The following is a 20,278-nucleotide window of genomic DNA, read 5'->3' as shown; positions in this document are numbered from 1 at the left end:
ATAGCAATCGAGGAAAGAAGGAGCAACCTATCGTATCTGTTCTGATACGATACTCCATCTATTCTGTCGTCTGTCAGTGAAAGAGAACTCATTCTTGACTTGTTTTGTACCAATCCAGCAAAATACTCCTTTTTAGTAAGTATTAAAAACTAACCCTTTTCTTACTCTTCCCTCGATGGGCGGCAGGTAAATAGAGACTTCTCTTATGTAAGAGGGAAGGGCAGAAGAGATCATCAGCCACTAGACTGTAAAGATGATTTTGAACTCTAAGCAGTACTCTTATAAATATAAATGATTAGACCAGAAGTGTTTATGGAGCGTTAGAAAGATCCACCCATTTCCACAACAACTTTAATAACAGATTTAATATAAGTCTTTCATAAGCTTTCATGAAAAAAATTGGGAGGTGTGCTGTGATCCAATTAAAAATACATATTTTGTTAGTCAATTCTTATGCAGGGCATGTTGTTTAAAGTTAGCAGAAGAAAATAAAAAATAAAAAGAGAAAAACATCAAACGAACAGAAGTCTTACCGCGTGTGTGTCGGGTGAGGTTGGGCTTAAGAGAGAGAGGGAGAGAGAGAGAGAGAGAGAGGGAGGGAGAGAGAGAGAGAGGTAGGGGAGAGAGATAGAGAGAGAAATCAAGATGACGCCCATAGTTTTAAAAGGTGTGTTCACACGAAATCACGCGGGAGACATGTATAAAAGGATTTGACTGGTTAGGTCGGGGAGAGGTAGAGAGACGAAGATTGGTGACAGTAGTGATCTCGAACCCGGCGACTGTTGGCTTGCAAAGACGAATTCTTTTTTTTATTTTATTTATTTCCTTAATTTTGTTGTCCTAAAACAAGAACAATTCAAGCTATTTCGGCGATGGCTATCGGCCTGAAGAACATGCATAAAGCCGTTCAGTGGCGAAGGCGATGTAGTGGCTTGGTTAAAGAAAGTGGACCTTGTGGCAAAGCTCCAAAAGATAGCCGACGTTGCCACAGTGATATCGTTGTCCCTGGAGGGTGATGCGCTGACCCTATATTTGGAGCTGAGCTCCTGTGAACAGGAGGATGTTGAGACGATCATAGGCAGATTAATCCAGGCCGTTTGAGGCGTACAACAAATTGAAAGAGAAGAGGTGGACGGGAGAATCCATCGATGTGTATGCAAATGAAGTCAAAAGATTGGTGGAACTAGCAGTAATTCGGAGACAAGTAGCGAATCACGTAGCAAAGATGGCATTCGTTACCGGAGATTTCCAAGAGGCTGCAGCAGGTCCCAGGTATCGAGACTTTGGAGGTGAGTGATCTGCTCCCAACTGCAAGAATATTAGGGAGCACCCAACCCTCTGGGCCCGTAGGAACGGTAGCAACAGCACAGAAGGATGAGAGCAAAATCCGCCTGAGACCGCGAGACGCATGTTTCAAATGTGGGAACCCGCACTTGGAAAGGGCGGTGTGCTACAGGTGTAACCAGAGTGGTCACATGGCAGTTGTCACTGATCACCTGGTGCCTGGTGTCCAAGCGATTGTTGGAATGGACGTAATATGCCGACTTGGAGGTGTCACAGTCGACAATAATGGCGTGATGCTGGATGCGCAGTAACAGAGCAGGTCAACGAAGGAATCAAACAGGTTGGAGAAAAGAAATGGATATCTATCATTGATTCAGATTTTAAAGCGGAATTCAAAGGGAACCAGTGGACAGTGGAGTGGGCATGGAAGGATGAACCACCAACGCTAACAAACAGGCATGTTGCGATAACTTGCTCAAAGGAGGAGGAAGAAAGGATTTTGAATGAGAAGTGGACAGATGGATCGAGGAGGGAATACTGTTGCCGTGGACGAATGTCGAATCGGGCATCTTGCCATTAATGGCCGTCTGCAACCAACAAAAGGAAAGATCAGACCAGTACGAGATTTCCGAGAATTGAACCGACATGTCGAGTGCCATACTGGGGGGTGATGCTATAGATATATACAGTGAGATTATCAGAGAATGGAGGCAATGAACGGTACCTCTAAGTGATCGATCTCTCCATGTTGTCAAGAAACTCTGGAAGTATCAGTTGGTCAGATATAAAGGCTGAACCTACTGCGTTACAAGGGTGGGGTTCGTGATGAACTCAACACCCAAGATCATGTCAACCATTCTAAGGAAGATTCTAGAAATAATGGGGAAGGGAGATGGCGCCATGAGCTCATATATCGATGACATCCTCGTGAATGAAATTCTGGTGACTGTAAAGGAGGTGGTGGTTCACTTGAAGAAGTTCAGGTTGGTCGCCAAGACACCGGAAAAATTGAATGGGGGAGTGGCTTTGGGACTAAAGTTGAAATGAAAATGCGTCAGGTGGCCTGGAATTTCGAAGGGGAAACGAGATCCCACGAATGAAAGAAGAGCTCAACAAGCGAGAGCTTTTTTCGATATATGGCAGACTGATCAGGCTGACTTAGACCAGCGTGCAGCTACATCAAGAGGCATGCCGAAAGTAGAGGATAGAATAATAGAGTGGGAGGAAGAACGACCGCCTTGATTGAAGAGGTTCTGAAAGAAGTGGAAAAGCAAGACACAGTTCTGGGAACGTGGAACGTGCCGTGAACACTGGATGGAGTCGTGTGGTGTGATGCAAGCAGTATTGCAACAGGGGTCGTCTTGGAAGTTGGCGGAGTGGTTGCGGAGGATGCGGCCTGGCTAAGGAGGAAGGATGATGCTAGCCATATCAATGTAACAGAATTGGATGCAGTTATCAAAAGAGTGAATCTGGCCTTAAAATGGAGACTATGCCACATCTATGTGAAAACAGACTCTGCCACTGTGTTTGCTTGGCTGAAATCGATGATTTCACATGACAAAAGGATAAGGACAAAACGGGCAGCAGATATGCTAGTGAAGCGCAGGCTCAGGATGCTAACTGAGCTGACGCAGGAGTTTTCTTTGAAGCTGCGCGTAATCATGGTGGCATCTAAGAAGAACAAAGCGGATGCTCTCACAATAGTGAGAAAAAGCTGGCTTGTGTCAACAAAAGAGCATATTGCTACAGTGACTCATCTGGATAACTCTGGGGTGAAGAGTTGCAAAATCTGCATCATATGGGGGAAGAGAAGACATTGTACCTGGTGAGAAAAGTTGACTGAGTGTCCCAAAGGAACAAGTGAAGCAAGTGATCAAGACTTGTGACAAGTGTCACTCAATTGACCTTGCTCCAAGGGCACACGAAGCTTAAGAACTAGGTGTGACTGGGACCTGGGAAAGACTCATAGTTTATGTCACTCATTACATGACGATGATCGACTGTGGCCCCGGGCGCATTGCCTTATGGAAAAGGCTGCGTGTTGAAACGGGCATTGAACTAGCAGCAGCCCTTGATGTGGTGTTTCTGGGGCGCGGTCTGATGGAAGAGCTTTTAACCGAAAATGGTACCGCTTTTAGATCGGCAGCAGTTGCGGATGTGCTAAAGAAATGGAATATCCATCAATTCTTTAGAGCTGCCTGTAGACCCAGTGGCAACGGGATTGTAGAAAGAAACCACCGGACAATAAAGGCAGTGGCAAAGAGAGGGAACACCTCGCCTGATCAAGCTGTCTACTGGTACAATATGATCGGGCAAGAGCAAGGGACAGTTCCACACCTGTCAATATTCATATACTCCTGGAGGCATCCTAGAATTGAGCCAGCAAGCAGGGAGATGGAGACAACAGGGACCATCAAACTCGGTGATGAAATATGGGTGAAGCCCTCCGGGACACGTGCAACTTAATCCCCCATTGAGGAGCGTTAGAACTACGCTGAAGTAGCTTTTTATTCCCGAGTGACGCCAGATAACCCAAGGATTTAAGATAGAGAAAATAAATATAGATATATCTTAATTCACTGTCAAAATGGATATATTTGGTTTTTTTTTTGTTGGAAGACCTGAGATATTTTGTTATTTGGGTAAAACTCCACAACAGGAATTGCGAGGATGTTAGACGAACATATTGTACTGGCTAAGTGATGGCTGATGACATCGAGGTTATGGGATTTTTAGTCTTGAATGGGGTCTCAGATCGTTGGGGCTTAGCGTGATTTGATTGGTTTGGGAAACTTCCACCCCACCCACATCCGGTCGATACGCTCTAAAATTAAACAGATTGCTTGTTGAATTCAGGGAGAACAGGTCGTATAAACCCGCCGTTCCCTGGAGAGGGGCCCCCTCCACCTACTTCATCCAGCCGTCTGTTGCTGTCAGTGAAGAGATTTGAGACTTTGGAAAAACTTACTACGAATTGAATGAGAATTGTAAAAACATTTTTGTACATAATTTTGTGAAAATCAAGCTTCTGTAGATAGACTATAATTGTTTGTCTTTCTTCCTGCCTGCCGCTTCGATATTCGCTTTCAGCATACCAGATTTCATGTAACAACCTCAGAGAAGACTAGATGACACGAGCCGAGAATTCTAGAGAAATAATAATCCTTAATGACCTTCTCGCGTGAAGGGTTACACACGATGTACCACACAGTGGAGAAGAGGATGCATAACCGGGAATAATACTAACAACTATATTGCGGTAAACGGAGTACCGAGACATATTCTTGATATCAGGCCAGTGGAAAATGAAACGGCGGAAAGCAATGTGCAGCGAGAGGATGGCGAGACACTTCAGAGACCAAGTAGGGAAAGACGACAGCCACAGTGACTGAGGGATTATGAAATATGATCCAGAGATCAGGGAGGCATGTTGTTCAAAGTTAGCAGAAGAAAATAAAAAGAAAAAAACATCAAACGAACAGAAATCTTACCGCATGTATGTCGGGCAAGGTTGACAGAGAAATCAAGATGACGCCCATAGTTTTAAAAGGTGTATTCTGGTGGAAGTCACACGAAATCACGCGGGAGACATATATAAAAAAGAGTTGACTGGTTAGGTCGGGGAGAGGTAGAGAGTCGAAGATTGGCGATAGTAGTGATCTCGAACCCGGCGACTGTTGGCTTGCAAAGACAAATTCTTTCTTTCTTTTTTAATTTATTTTTTTAATTTTGTTATCCTAAACCAAGAACACTTCAGGGCGCTTCCAAAGATAGGAATAGTAAAAACAGGAAAGAAGGCAATGAAAGGCATTACTGAAACGTGTTAAAAGAAAGCTGGCCTTCGAGTATATGGAGTTTTTATTGATGGTGGCGGAGAGTTTTAATGTAAGAAATGAAATCGCTGATCGCGGATTCATTGACTGATAATGAGAATCCATATTATATCTAGTCTGCTTAGGTTATTTCAATGCAATGCTTATACAGTGTTCATTCGAGGAGGAAGAAAAGCGGGATGAATATACTTTTTGAGAAATGTCTGTATCACTGGTAGGGCAGGTTTCATGATTCCATACATGAAATCTGCAATGAAACCAGTTCATTACAGATGATGTATTTACGTTTGATCAAACTGCTGGTTCATGTAACTTGCACAGAATTATTTGAAATGAAATTTCCACAACCTTTTATTTTGATCTTGTAACAAACATTGAGAAGAAAAATATTTTGGGAACGAGTTAAACAGCGACGCCCAGATTGTTTGGTTCACATGGTTAGGGTCTACACGAGTAACTAAATGTCGATAAGTGGGGATTGGTCTAATCTTTTTACACTCATGAACTTCTTTGTCTGTTGGCCGCATTTCTGTGTGGGGAATAAAATTAATGAATTATTTTAACATAACAGCGAGGTGCTAATTAATTTTTGTATTACAAAACATGTGGCAACTACGTAAAGCGAGAGAGAGAGAGAGAGAAAGAGAGAGAGAGAGAAAGTGTGTGTGTGAGAGAGAGAGAGAGAGAGAGAGAGAGAGAGAGAGAGAGAGAGAGAGAGAGAGAGAGAGAGAAAGAGAATTATATAGGGAGATTGATAGATACTAATATGATGGTCTGTTGGATCGAAAAATAATAATAGCATAGAAATGTGATATTTACAAGATTGAGGTGTTTTTGTTCAAATATTAAATTTGCCCATAAAATTTCCTTTGGATGCTGGATATGCATTTAACATTTTTTGATAGTGTCCAACTTTATATTATCAATGTGTATTCCGAAATTTCAAACTACGTTTTACTCTAAATGATGAATTTTATAATATAATTTTTATGAATTTTATAATACAATTTTAGATGGCATTTTATTTTACATGAGAAATACACATTCTAAAATGACGAATGGTGAAGTTGCAATTTAAGTTTTATTTTTCAGTTTTATGCTAATGAAATACAACATATAAGACGTATGATGAAATACAACATATAAGAAGTATGATGAAATACAACATATAAGAATTATGATGAAATACTACATATAAGAAGCATGATGAAATACAACATATAAGAAGCATGATGAAATACAACATATAAGAAGTATTATGAAATACAACATATAAGAAGTATTATGAAATACAACATATAAGAAGTATGATGAAATACAACATATAAGAAGTATGATGAAATACCACGTATAAGAATTATGATGAAATACAACATATAAGAATTATGATGAAATACAACATATAAGAAGTATGATGAAATATAACATATAAGAAGTATGATGAAATACAACATATAAGAAGTATGATGAAATACAACATATAAGAAGTATGATGAAATACCACGTATAAGAATTATGATGAAATACAACATATAAGAAGTATGATGAAATACAACATATAAGAAGTATGATGAAATACAACATATAAGAAGTATGATGAAATACCACGTATAAGAATTATGATGAAATACAACATATAAGAAGTATGATGAAATACAACATATAAGAAGTATGATGAAATACTACATATAAGAAGTATGATGAAATACCACGTATAAGAATTATGATGAAATACAACATATAAGAAGTATGATGAAATACAACATATAAGAAGTATGATGAAATACCACGCATAAGAAGTATGATGAAATACAACATATAAGAAGTATGATGAAATACCACGTATAAGAATTATGATGAAATACAACATATAAGAAGTATGATGAAATACAACATATAAGAAGTATGATGAAATACAACATATAAGAAGTATGATGAAATACAACATATAAGAAGTATGATGAAATACAACATATAAGAAGTATGATGAAATACAACATATAAGAAGTATGATGAAATACAACATATAAGAAGTATGATGAAATACCACGTATAAGAATTATGATGAAATACAACATATAAGAAGTATGATGAAATACAACATATAAGAAGTATGATGAAATACCACGCATAAGAAGTATGATGAAATACAACATATAAGAAGTATGATGAAATACCACGTATAAGAATTATGATGAAATACAACATATAAGAAGTATGATGAAATACAACATATAAGAAGTATGATGAAATACTACATATAAGAAGTATGATGAAATACCACGTATAAGAATTATGATGAAATACAACATATAAGAATTATGATGAAATACAACATATAAGACGTATGATGAAATACAACATATAAGAAGTATGATGAAATACAACATATAAGAATTATGATGAAATACAACATATAAGAAGTATGATGAAATACTACATATAAGAATTATGATGAAATACAACATATAAGAATTATGATGAAATACTACATATAAGAAGTATGATGAAATACAACATATAAGAATTATGATGAAATACAACATATAAGAAGTATGATGAAATACTACATATAAGAATTATGATGAAATACCACGTAAAAGAAGTATGATGAAATACCACGTAAAAGAAGTATGATGAAATACCACGTATAAGAAGTATGATGAAATACCACGTAAAGGAATTATGATGAAATACTACATATAAGAAGTATGATGAAATACAACATATAAGAAGTATGATGAAAGACAACATATAAGAAGTATGATTAAATACTACATATAAGAAGTATGATGAAATACAACATATAAGAAGTATGATGAAATACAACATATAAGAAGTATGATGAAATACTACATATAAGAAGTATGAGGAAATACAACATATAAGAAGTATGATGAAATACTACATATAAGAATTATGATGAAATACCACGCATAAGAAGTATGATAAAATACCACGTATAAGAAGTATGATGAAATACCACGTATAAGAAGTATGATGAAATACAACATATAAGAATTATGATGAAATACAACATATAAGAAGTATGATGAAATACCACATATATGAGAATATGATGAAATAAAACATATAAGAATTATGAGGAAATACAACATATAAGAAGTATGATGAAATACCACATATATGAGAATATGATGAAATAAAACATATAAGAATTATGAGGAAATACTACATATAAGAATTATGATGAAATACCACGTAAAAGAAGTATGATGAAATACCACGTAAAAGAAGTATGATGAAATACCACGTATAAGAAGTATGATGAAATACAATATATAAGAAGTATGATAAAATACAACATATAAGAAGTATGATGAAATACAACATATAAGAAGTATGATGAAATACAACATATAAGAAGTATGATGAAATACAACATATAAGAAGTATGATGAAATACAACATATAAGAAGTATGATGAAATACAACATATAAGAAGTATGATTAAATACAACATATAAGAAATATGATGAAATACAACATATAAGAAGTATGATGAAATACAACATATAATAAGTATGATGAAATACTACATATAAGAATTATGATGAAATACAACATGTAAGAAGTATGATGAAATACACATATAAGAAGTATGATGAAATACAACATATAATAAGTATGATGAAATACTACATATAAGAATTATGATGAAATACCACGTATAAGAAGTATGATGAAATATAACATATAAGAAGTATGATGAAATACCATATATGAGAATATGATGAAATACAACATATAAGAAGTATGATGAAATACAACATATAAGAAGTATGATGAAATACCATATATGAGAATATGATGAAATACAACATATAAGAAGTATGATGAAATATAACATATAAGAAGTATGATGAAATACAACATATAAGAATATGATGAAATACAACATATAAGAAGTATGATGAAATACCATATATGAGAATATGATGAAATACAACATATAAGAAGTATGATGAAATACCACATATAAGAATTATGATGAAATACCATATATGAGAATATGATGAAATACAACATATAAGAAGTATGATGAAATACTACATATAAAAAGTATGATGAAATACCATATATGAGAATATGATGAAATACAACATATAAGAAGTATGATGAAATACAACATATAAGAAGTATGATGAAATACAACATATAAGAAGTATGATTAAATACAACATATAAGAAGTATGATGAAATACAACGTATAAGAAGTATGATGAAATATAACATATAAGAAGTATGATGAAATACAACATATAAGAATATGATGAAATACCACGTATAAGAATTATGATGAAATACAACATATAAGAATATGATGAAATACAACATATAAGAATATGATGAAATACAACATATAAGAAGTATGATGAAATACAACATATAAGAAGTATGATGAAATACAACATATAAGAATATGATGAAATACAACGTATAAGAAGTATGATGAAATATAACATATAAGAAGTATGATGAAATACCACGTATAAGAATATGATGAAATACAACATATAAGAAGTATGATGAAATACAACATATAAGAATATGATGAAATACAACGTATAAGAAGTATGATGAAATATAACATATAAGAATATGATGAAATACCATATATGAGAATATGATGAAATACAACATATAAGAAGGATGATGAAATACAACATATAAGAAGTATGATGAAATACAACATATAAGAATATGATGAAATACAACGTATAAGAAGTATGATGAAATATAACATATAAGAAGTATGATGAAATACCACGTATAAGAATATGATGAAATACAACATATAAGAAGTATGATGAAATACAACATATAAGAATATGATGAAATACAACGTATAAGAAGTATGATGAAATATAACATATAAGAATATGATGAAATACCATATATAAGAATATGATGAAATACAACATATAAGAAGTATAATGAAATACAACATATAAGAAGTACGATGAAATACAACATATAAGAAGTATGATGAAATATAACATATAAGAAGTATGATGCAATACAACATATAAGAAGTATGATGAAATACCACGTATAAAAAGTATGATGAAATACCACGTATAAGAAGTATGATGAAATACCATATATGAGAATATGATGAAATATCACATATAAGCAGTATGATGAAATACCACTTAAAATAAGAAGTATGATGTGTTGCTAAAGCTGTTAAAATTAGGTCTTACCGTTCAAACGACCTAGTTGTGCGTGTGTGCTTTGTCATTGCTGCTAAGCTAGGATAAGAAAGGAATTCCAAGATGGCACCAACGGCGTTTTGTAATTGTACGATCTCGGAAACTTTCCCAAAATCTCGTGCATATATGCAAATCAGTTGGTCTTCGACAACTATAAATTCAGGTCGTTTTGGAAGGCAAGGCGTGAGGAAAGAACAGCCGGTTGGTAATTGTGTATGCTGGATCGTGTTGGTGGCGTGTCACCATATCTGTATGTGTACTGATCGAACCGCTTTCCTGTCTCTTGCACATTGGACTTTGAATTGGTTTACATTGGACTTGCACTTTGGACTTTGAATTGGTTTACATTGGACTTCAACTTCAAGCTATTTCGGCAAATATCTCCGGTATGGACAAGTTCGACCTGAAATTGATCCCAGAATTTGACGGCTCCCCGGACGGACCTTCGGTGGTCGAATGGCTAGAGAAAGCCAACCGCATTTGCTGCCTGTGTAAGATAAAGGACCCAGCTATAGTCATCCTGCTTAGGCTCACCAAGGGGGCCTATGCCGTGTATCAGCAGCTCGGGGATGACGCGACTATGGAACAAATTAAAGAGGCGTTGTACGGAGCATTTGGAGTGGACCCTTTTGTTGCCTGGCGGCAATTTTCTGGACGACAGCTTGGGCCAGGGGAGACGGTGGATGTCTATCTGGCCGACCTGAAGAAGCTTGCCGCCCCCTTCGGGGTACAAGCGACCGTATACTGGTGTGCGCCTTCCTGTCTGGGATTCCGAAACATCATGAAGGACGACGAGGAGCCAGTCTCGGCATCAGTTGAGGCATTGGAATAGCCTGTAGAGGGCCGACGATGCTATAAATGTGGTGGCCCCAACCACTTCTCCAGGGATTGTAGAAGTGACGCGAAGCGTGCCCCGGATTATGGAGCACAGAAGCGGGTGCGTTGTTACTGTTGCGGCAAGCCAGGCCATTTAGCTAGGGCGTGTCCGGTAAACGAGCAGGGGGAGGAAGCCGTGGGGCCAGCACCCTCCCCAAAGCGACTGTGAACAAGGCGCTCCCTGAAGTAATCGTGAATGTTGACGGGCGCAAACGCTCAGCGCTGGTTGATACTGGGTGCACCCAAACCCTGATACGCAAGGTATGTTGCACCACGTGGAAGGAGCAGAAGGTCCCGGTACTAACCGTTGGCAGAGGTTCGCTGATGTGTAGTGGGGTGAGCGAAGTCTACCTAAGCATTGGCAGTGGCCTCCTGGTGGCTGTGAAGGCGTTGGTGGTCGACAGGGAACTACTGGAGTACGACCTTCTTCTTGGAATGAATACGGCTGGGCGGAATCACCATAAATGGCACTGGTGATGTAAGGTTCTCCCAACTTGAGACACCGGTCTGCGCAGCCATCACTCTTGATAAACCCGACTTCCACGCAAAATACAACAAGGGCACGAACGCCTGGACCGTGTCCTGGAAGTGGTCGGGTGACCAGCCACCAGTGTCCCTGCGGAATCGGCTGGCAGAATATCCCCCTCCCACACATCTTAGGGGGCAGTACGAGGCAGAGCTCCAGGTTTGGAAGGACAATGGCTGGTTGGTCCCTTACCTGGAAACAAACTTGGGCACCCAAAGGGGTTGATTTCCCTGATGGCTATCAGGCAGGAGAACAAGCAAAAAGTCCGACCTGTCATGGACTACGAGCACGAGCACGTTGACCCGCACACCGCGGGTGCAGACGTCTGTGCACACAAACTGAGAGAGTGGCGGCAACAAGGGGCGGACGCAGCAATGGTTAATCTGCCACCAAATGCAATAAAAGTGATATTTTTGTCTGTATTAATAGTTTTTTTTTGTGTTTTAAAACATTTTAGAACGTTTTTATTACATTTTACTATTTTGTTCAAATGTCAAGGCAGGATAAGCTGCTTCTAGCAGCTCCTGTCCAGATGTAGCAACAGTACTTCATCCTTGGATAAATATTCTTATACAGATAGAGAATTGCATCAACATGAGATATCTACTGGAGCGATAGAACGAGCCCACCAGTTTTCTAGCGGTCTTGACAACGGATTTGATGCACGTGTTCCATTTCAGACCAGGAGCAAAGATCTGACCCAGAAACTTGTCAGAACCTGGAGCCTTCACAAAACGAGACTCAATCATTTCAGTTGATGCCAGATGGGAATCAGAATATTGATGAAGGAAAGATAAATTGGTTTTAGATGCATTAAAATAAACCAGCCACCCTTCCGCCATTGCACCATGTGATGAAGATCAGAGGAGAGAGAATCAGAGAGAACTTGGTCGTTTACAGCCTTGCCATAGATGGTAGTGTCGTCAGCATAAATGTCTATGAATGATGTAAGGATGTGATTTTCGGATCATTAATGTAGATCAGGAAGAGAGTAGGTGCCAGAATGGGCCCCTGAGGGACTCCAGCATTAATACTCTGAGCTTCTGATTTCCGCCTATCAGCCGCTACTCTTATGAACCTATCAGAGAGAAATAATTTAATAATTGAAAAGATATTTCCAGCTATACCGTAGCTGGAGATTTTGTGGAGTAGACCTTTATACCATACCCTATCAAAAGCCTTTGTTATGTCAAGGGCAATTGCCCTAGAAAGGAAGCCTCCATCGAGAAATTAGCTAATCCTACAACTGTTGGATCTAGCAGAACAGAAACCATATTACATGTTATTAAGGAGTTTATTTTTGCTGAGGTACTTAACTATTCTTTATTTAACACAGATTCTTGCAACTTACTCATGATGCACACAAGACTGATTGGCCTGTATTGACCGATTACATGAATTTTCAGACACAGGAGGAAATATGTGGGGGTTTGGCGGCTCTGACCGCATAGGGTAGAATTAGCTGCAAAGTTTTTGGCAAAGAGTTTAGCTTTGTTCGATGCTGATGAGATTACCTCAGGTTCATTGTTGATGGTTGGGGTAGAGTACACACTTCTATTCAGGACCCTGTTTGTTATTTGCGAAAATTGGTGGGAACCAAGCCGCTGCTCAGCTGTTTTGGACGACGGATGGAGCATACAACTCTCTCGCGTTCTTTATTACTCTTTTATAGTGATTGCCGGCAGTACTGAAGGCAGCTTCATTTTCAATACATCTAATACACTTTTCTTTATTGAATGGGCAAATTATTCAAACCACGTTAAACTAACAGTTTGACTCTACTCCAAATAAATATCTGTCAAGCGACTAAACAGTGGATAAGAACAACCCAAGTCAAACTGTTGGCATAGACATTTAAATTATTTGCTTCAAACATTCATATAAAACATTTTTTCATGCACGTTTTTTCTTCTGATTCACGGTAAATACTAAAGCAAATACACGATTGAAGAGGTGCATGCAGAAAACTGATACACCTAAGCACATCATCATTTAAATCAATTCAATTCTGATTTAGTTTTATTTTCATCGACTGATGTTGACTGTACAGTTTTTTTGGTCATTTCGTTTGCATAGTTGAACGCTGCATTCAATCGAGAGGTATTTCTCTTTTGAAAGATGCTTGGGTAGCATGTAAAGTAGGTAAGATGATTTAATACTCGAAACGTTATTTTAGTTGCTTAAAGCTGAATGTCTATGTAAGATATATTTTGGTTTTGTCAGATTGCAATTAAAATGGAGGTATTTAACTGCTTAGATTGCTGACGAAACGGATCCGATTAGTTAAAACCTGGAACCTGTATTAAAACCATGGCATAGGAATATTTACAAGAAAAATTTTACGACTAACAGAACTACTCTTCTACAGCTTCTTTCTCGAATTTTCATTTTCTTCATAATAAACACAACTGGAAAAATGGTAATATTTTAAATTGTAAAACAATTAAATATTACCGAAAAACAGTAAACGTTTTATTAGAATATAATAGCATATAGGAAGTATTATGAATTATTACGAAATAATTAAAATTTATTTGTTAAATTAAAAATTTACTATGCACACAAAATTACACGATAAAAAGCTATGTGTGACCTGGATATCAGCTTATGTAAATTACGTTTCATCACCCAAAAAATATCTCAAAACAAAAAATTTTACGCTACAGATTGAGACGAGGTGATATCTATTTATTAAGTTTATTATTTTTCTGAAACTTTTCGCGATCAAATTAAAGCATAAACTTAATTGCAATATGGACAATTACAATGAATAAATTAGCAATCTCAATGTTTTTTTTTTTATATAGAGTAGAACGATTTATAATTTGTATGAGTTTTAGTCACGCGAAAAGTTTAAGAAGGATGTAACATATCTTTATCTTTCAGAGAGTAATTAAAAAAAAATTCATAATATGATATATATATATATATATATATATATATATATATATATATATATATATATGGTGGAACGATAGAATTTGCCCAATTCACGCAAGAAAAGATGAAATGATTCCAAAGTGACACAATGTTCAACGAACGAGATCAAAGATGCGTTGCTGTACAACTCATGCTCTCTACCTATCCAAGTTTTGATAACAAGACCATTGCCAGTATCCTCCAAATGCAAATCAGGACGGCACAGCTACACAAAGTTTCCAGCCATGGTCTTTGGTATGGTTTCAAGTAAAGGCCAGATCATGCCGCCTCACATCTTCGAAGTCGGCTTTAGAGTCAACACCAAAGTGTACCTGGACTGAAGAATGTGGTGATCCCCTAGTGCAATTAGGTAGCTGTTGGCAAACCCTGGATATAGCAGCAGGACTCCGCGCTGGCCGACAAGTCCAAAGAGACACAGACTTGGCTTCAGAAGGAGTGCTACGACTTTGTACCCTCCTCTCACTAACCACCCTCCTTCCTCGACCTGAACCTGCTGGACTACTTTGTTTACTCATAAGTCGAGAACATCACCAATATGACCTCCTAAAACACTAAACCAGCCTGATCGCTGCAATCTGCCGAGTATTCGCCATGCTCCCGCTGGTGCTGGTAGAAAAGGTATGCACCCAGTTCCGGATCCATATCGAGGCAGTGATTGAAGTTTAAGGCGACTACATTGAATAGATACTACATAATCAAGTTACTTGAATTGAATTTTCAATAAAATTTACATTTAAAACATAATTTTTCCAACAATATTTTATTAATATTATCGCACTTGTTATGCATTTTATGTCAAGTGGTAGAGAGTATACTGCAATGTTTTTGAAACGTTTTTAATCGAATTTCTCAATAAATTCATTAAATTCAATTGTGTAAATTCTAACGTACTTAACGAAGAAAGTCGTAAACGTTTGCAGATATGATGAGTTCTTGTTCATACGCAAGTAGAACATCAGATCATAGCAACAATCAGGAATTGTCATTACTGTTTAATCATGCACTTCATATCAGTAAACCTTAGGATTCTTTTTATTTTGATATTTATGAAAAAGCATTTTTGCATATTTTTTTTGGTTTTATTTTCTGCGTGCCATACACACCTTTTCATGTTTCACATTCATTCTTGAACTTTCCTCCCCATCACTACTCGGAATTGTGGGAGTATATTTCTCTTTCTGTGTTTATAGAACACGTTTGCCAAGTAGTATGATATAACTCTTGCTTAATATATCTATTTCACAATATACAAGTTCTACCCCCCCCGCATCCGTTACTTGCCAAGTTGAACTTTTTATAATACGAGAATGAAAATGGGTCACGTGGAATACATTGGATCATCATTTTGTTGTGTCATGAAATCATAATTTATTCTAAACACAAATAACATCGATGTAATTCTCTGTCTTGGTTATTCCATACAACTAAACAGTACACATTTAATGCCACACATAAACAATTACGCCGTGAAAATGTCATATGATAATTCAGCTTTTGAAAGCAGGAAACAATTCTAGAAAAGAAGGTCATTATTCAAAAAACAATTTTATTGCGAGGCAAAAACATTTTAGTGCAGAAGCCACTCCCACGTATAGACAGAAGCCGAGCCAGCTGCACATTAGGACAATAACATTTTGTAGGGGACCTCAAGGTTTGAGTTGTCTGTTTTATGCCGCATTAATTATTTTATGTCTGTTTCATAAAATGTCATTCTAGTAAATTCCCTCATAAAATAGTTTATACAATCGGATTTATTTTCGTATAGTCTTTATTTAAAATGTAAGATATTCTCTATTATCTATTTGCTGCTAACTCCCCTTTCTTTGAAAATATAGGGGAAAAATAGCATAGAAAAGCATAACAAATCGAAAGTAAATATTCTACTGAGCAACACCGGATAGAGACAGCTAGTAAACAACAACAACAACAACAACAACAACAACAACAACAATAATAATAATAATAATAATAATAATAATAATAGAACATAGGGGCTCTGAGGAGATGTAGTACCTTTATTGTCCTACATGCTGCTCCCTACCTAGTAGGATGGACGGGCATCACGGGCTAAACCATGTTGAGGAGATGAAAATACCCCGTAATCAGGAAATACCAGGATGGCATCCGACAGGGTATAACCTTGCTTCATGGGTAGAAGGAGCTCTTGAGTCTTGGCCGGCAATCTTTCTAGGGACGGTGTCTCAAAAAACAAACCGGTTGATGGCAACCTTAAAACACAACCTCATAATGAGTGAAATGTCAAATCATGAAAATGAAGATAATGACGTCAACGGGGCTGGAACTCAGCAGGTTGAAGGTGTCATGCCCGGCAAGCAAGGAGTACCTTACACGGGTCCTGCAGGTCGTCATCATGCAAAGGGTAGAACCAACCAACAAATGAAGTGGGATAAGGAGGTAAACAAGATTGTAATTGAATGCTGGATAAAAACTGAACCTACAAAAAAAAAAGTTTAAGCAGATGATGAAACAGATATGGGATGAAATAGAGCAAAGATTAGCAGATCAAGCCAGGCAAATTTGGTTGAACAAATGACTTGGAAATTTAGGAAATTCAAATAATGTGCCAGGAGTGCAATGAAGGAGAAAAGGATGATGTGATTCATAATGAAGAAACACAAGATGAAGGGGTACAAGAAAATGTTCTTAAAAGACGACATGAGGCGTTGGTCCAAGATGAAGCTGGCCAAAGGAAAGAGAGGTGCACAGATGAGCAGCAAGAAGAAGGTCCTACAGATGAAAGAGATGATACCTGGATATTCCCGGGAGATGATGATGAAACGGTACTGATGAGAACCGAAGATGGAAAAGGACAAATATTGTAACAACTATTGAATGAAATCAGACAGAATCCATAAAAGAACCCCCAAATCTGAGAGATAGTGATAGAACGAAAGTTAAAGCTGCCACAATGAAAGTGAACAAAATTATACCTTTTATCAGAACTAAATCATAAACGGAAACAAACGCCGTATTGAGGGCAGCTGGGAACGTTACAAAGCAATGCAGAAGAAGGTTAAGACATTGGAGAAGGAGAATTTTGGAAAAACAGAAGCTCTTATGCAAGGATTTAGTCCAGTTAAATAGTATAAAAAGGAATTAGTTGCGAAATGACATAAGAAAGCTTAAATGGAAATATTACATAGATTGAAAAGGTATCTCCGCAATACATGAAGAAGTTCAACAAAGATAAGTTGCAATTGAAGCGAAATTGGAAAGATATCAAAGTAGGACAAATCAGTACAGGCAGAATTGACTTAGTCGAATCAAAAGAAGCTGTTTGATTAACTAGATGGAATAGAAAGAGAAACAGTGGTGCCGAATGCAGAAGAAAGCCCGAAATTTTGAAGCGACATATGGAGCAATCCAGTGAAGCACAAAGAGAATTCAGAGTGGCTGAAGATTGTAGAAAAAGAATAAGCAGGACTAGAAGTGCAAGAAGACATGCGCATTGATATACTGCCCATGAGTAAGCGGATATGAAAAATACCAAATTGGAAAAGCATAGGTTGTAATGGAGTACAATAGTATTGGATAAAGAAGTTAACGAATATGCACAGTAGGATATCCCTTCAACTTGATAAGTGTCTCCAAAATAACAGTGTGCCCTTTGGATGGTCACAGAAAAAACTGTACTTTGTGTGAAAGACTTGGCAAAAGGAAATGCATTTGATAACTTTAGACCTATCACGTGTTTACTCTTATTGTGGAAATTGCTTACAGTGAACATAGCTGACGAATTGTACAATTATCTTGAACAAGCTACGTTAGTGCCATGGGAAGAAAAAGGGTGCAGGTGGGGAAGTCGTGGGACAAAAGACCAACTATTGATTTACAAGATGATTTTGAAAAATTGTACGGGGATTGATTATCGTAAAGATTATGATATTGTTCCACATAGTTGGATAGGAAAATGCATGGATATGTTTGGAGTGGCAATGAATATCAATCCTTCATAAGTCAAACCAGACTTGGCAAGGTAAAAATAAAGTGATGAACTTTTCAGGGTGATAGTCTGTCGCCGTTGTTGTTTGTCTTAATAAAGATACCATTGCCACTGGTACTAAGGAAAACAAAGATTTTCTATGAAGTGAAGAAGAAAGGAGAAAGAATTGACCATCTACTTTCATGAATGATTTCTAAATGTGGAGTGCTAATCATGAAAAGAGGAAAAGTAGTTGAAAGTGATGGCCTCTGCATCAATGATGGTGAAAGGATGAGGAACGTTGAGGAAAGGGGATACAAGTATCTTGGTGTTTTGGAGATGAATGAAATAATGCATGAGCAGATGGAGGAAAAAGTGATGAAAGAAAATACCAAAACAATTAGGAGCTTCTTGAAATCAAAATTAAATGGAGAAAATTTCATCTCAGTCATTAATTCGAGAGCAGTATCAGTTGTCAGATACGGAGCAGGAGTCATAAAGTGGACAAAAAATGAACTGCAGGAAGTGGACAGGAGAACGAGAAAACTGATGACAATATATGAGGCGCAACATCCAAAAGCTGATGTAGATAGGTTGTACCTGACGGGATTGCAGAAGAAGCTTGATCGGAGTTGAAGATTGTATATATGCGGAAGTTGACAGTGTTGATAAGTACTTACGTGCTTCATGGGAGAATATTTTGAAGGAAGTAAACATCAATGATGCATTGGAGAACAAAAAGCACGGAAAGAGAAGAGATGATATCCAGAAAAGGCATCAGGAGGGATACCAGAACAAAGTGTTGCATAGGCAGTTCACAAAGCAACAGAGAAACTGACGAGCGACAAGTCATGGAATTGGCTAAGAAAGGCTCATTTGAAGAAAGAGACTGAAAGTACAAGAATAACAGTTCCAGATAAAGCCTTATGCACAAGGAATTTGAGAAAAAGGGTTTATGGATAATATATTGACCCAAGTTGTAGAGTATATGGTGCTGCAGGGGAAATAGTGTCCCACATTGTGTCAGAATTCCTGAAATTAGCACAGAAGGAATATAAAGAAATAAGACACAACAATGTTGCAAAAGTGATCCATTGGAAATTCCGCAGAAAATGGGGGTTTGAAAGATCTGACAAATGGTACACACACAAGCCTGAAAAAGTGCTAGAGAAACATTCTATGGGATTTCCTCATACAAACAAGCTAACTGGAGGTCGGACATCACTGTAGTTGAGAAAAGAAAGAGAAAGTCTTCTGATTGACTCGCCTTGCCCCTTTGACACTTATATTGGGAAAAAGGAAGTAGAAAAGTGCATCAATTATTGCGACCTGAAATATGAGATTGCTAGGGGTTGGAAACTGAAACAAGTTGAGGTAATCTCTGTTGTAGCGGGGGCTTTGGGATCGGTGACAAAAGACTTTGACAGATGGATACAAAATTTGGATTTGGGAATAACAGCAGAAATATTACAAAACCTTGTTTACTTGGAACAACCAGAATCATTCGGAGAGTGTTGGACATAGAATAGAGAAAATTAGGGTAGCTACTATACCTAACACGACTGGGTGAGGTCTGCTATTGCAGCTCAACTCCCGAAATAAAACATCGATCTTGTGAATAATAATAATAATAATAATA

At 37.2% G+C, this 20,278-nt stretch overlaps 1 protein-coding gene across 6 annotated transcripts in view; it reads right to left on the bottom strand.

The window, feature by feature from the left end:
• LOC145291339 (uncharacterized) overlaps positions 1-20,278 on the bottom strand; it is a 116,807-nt gene that overhangs the window by 16,399 nt on the left and 80,130 nt on the right. Inside the window, exon 1 of one of the 6 annotated variants that reach the window (XM_080137100.1) lies at positions 155-230. The exons of the other annotated variants lie outside the window; for them this stretch is intronic. The gene's annotated coding sequence lies outside the window, so the exon portion shown is untranslated. Of the gene's footprint in view, positions 1-154; positions 231-20,278 lie in introns of those variants that run through there. 6 annotated transcript variants of the gene reach the window in all.

This window comes from Euprymna scolopes, chromosome 12 (assembly GCF_053919585.1).
Source record: "Euprymna scolopes isolate OS-2025 chromosome 12, ASM5391958v1, whole genome shotgun sequence".
In the NCBI taxonomy this organism is placed as follows: domain Eukaryota; kingdom Metazoa; phylum Mollusca; class Cephalopoda; order Sepiida; family Sepiolidae; genus Euprymna; species Euprymna scolopes.
The sequence above is the reverse complement of the archived record's forward strand: the minus strand, read 5'-3'. Positions and strand labels throughout refer to the sequence as shown.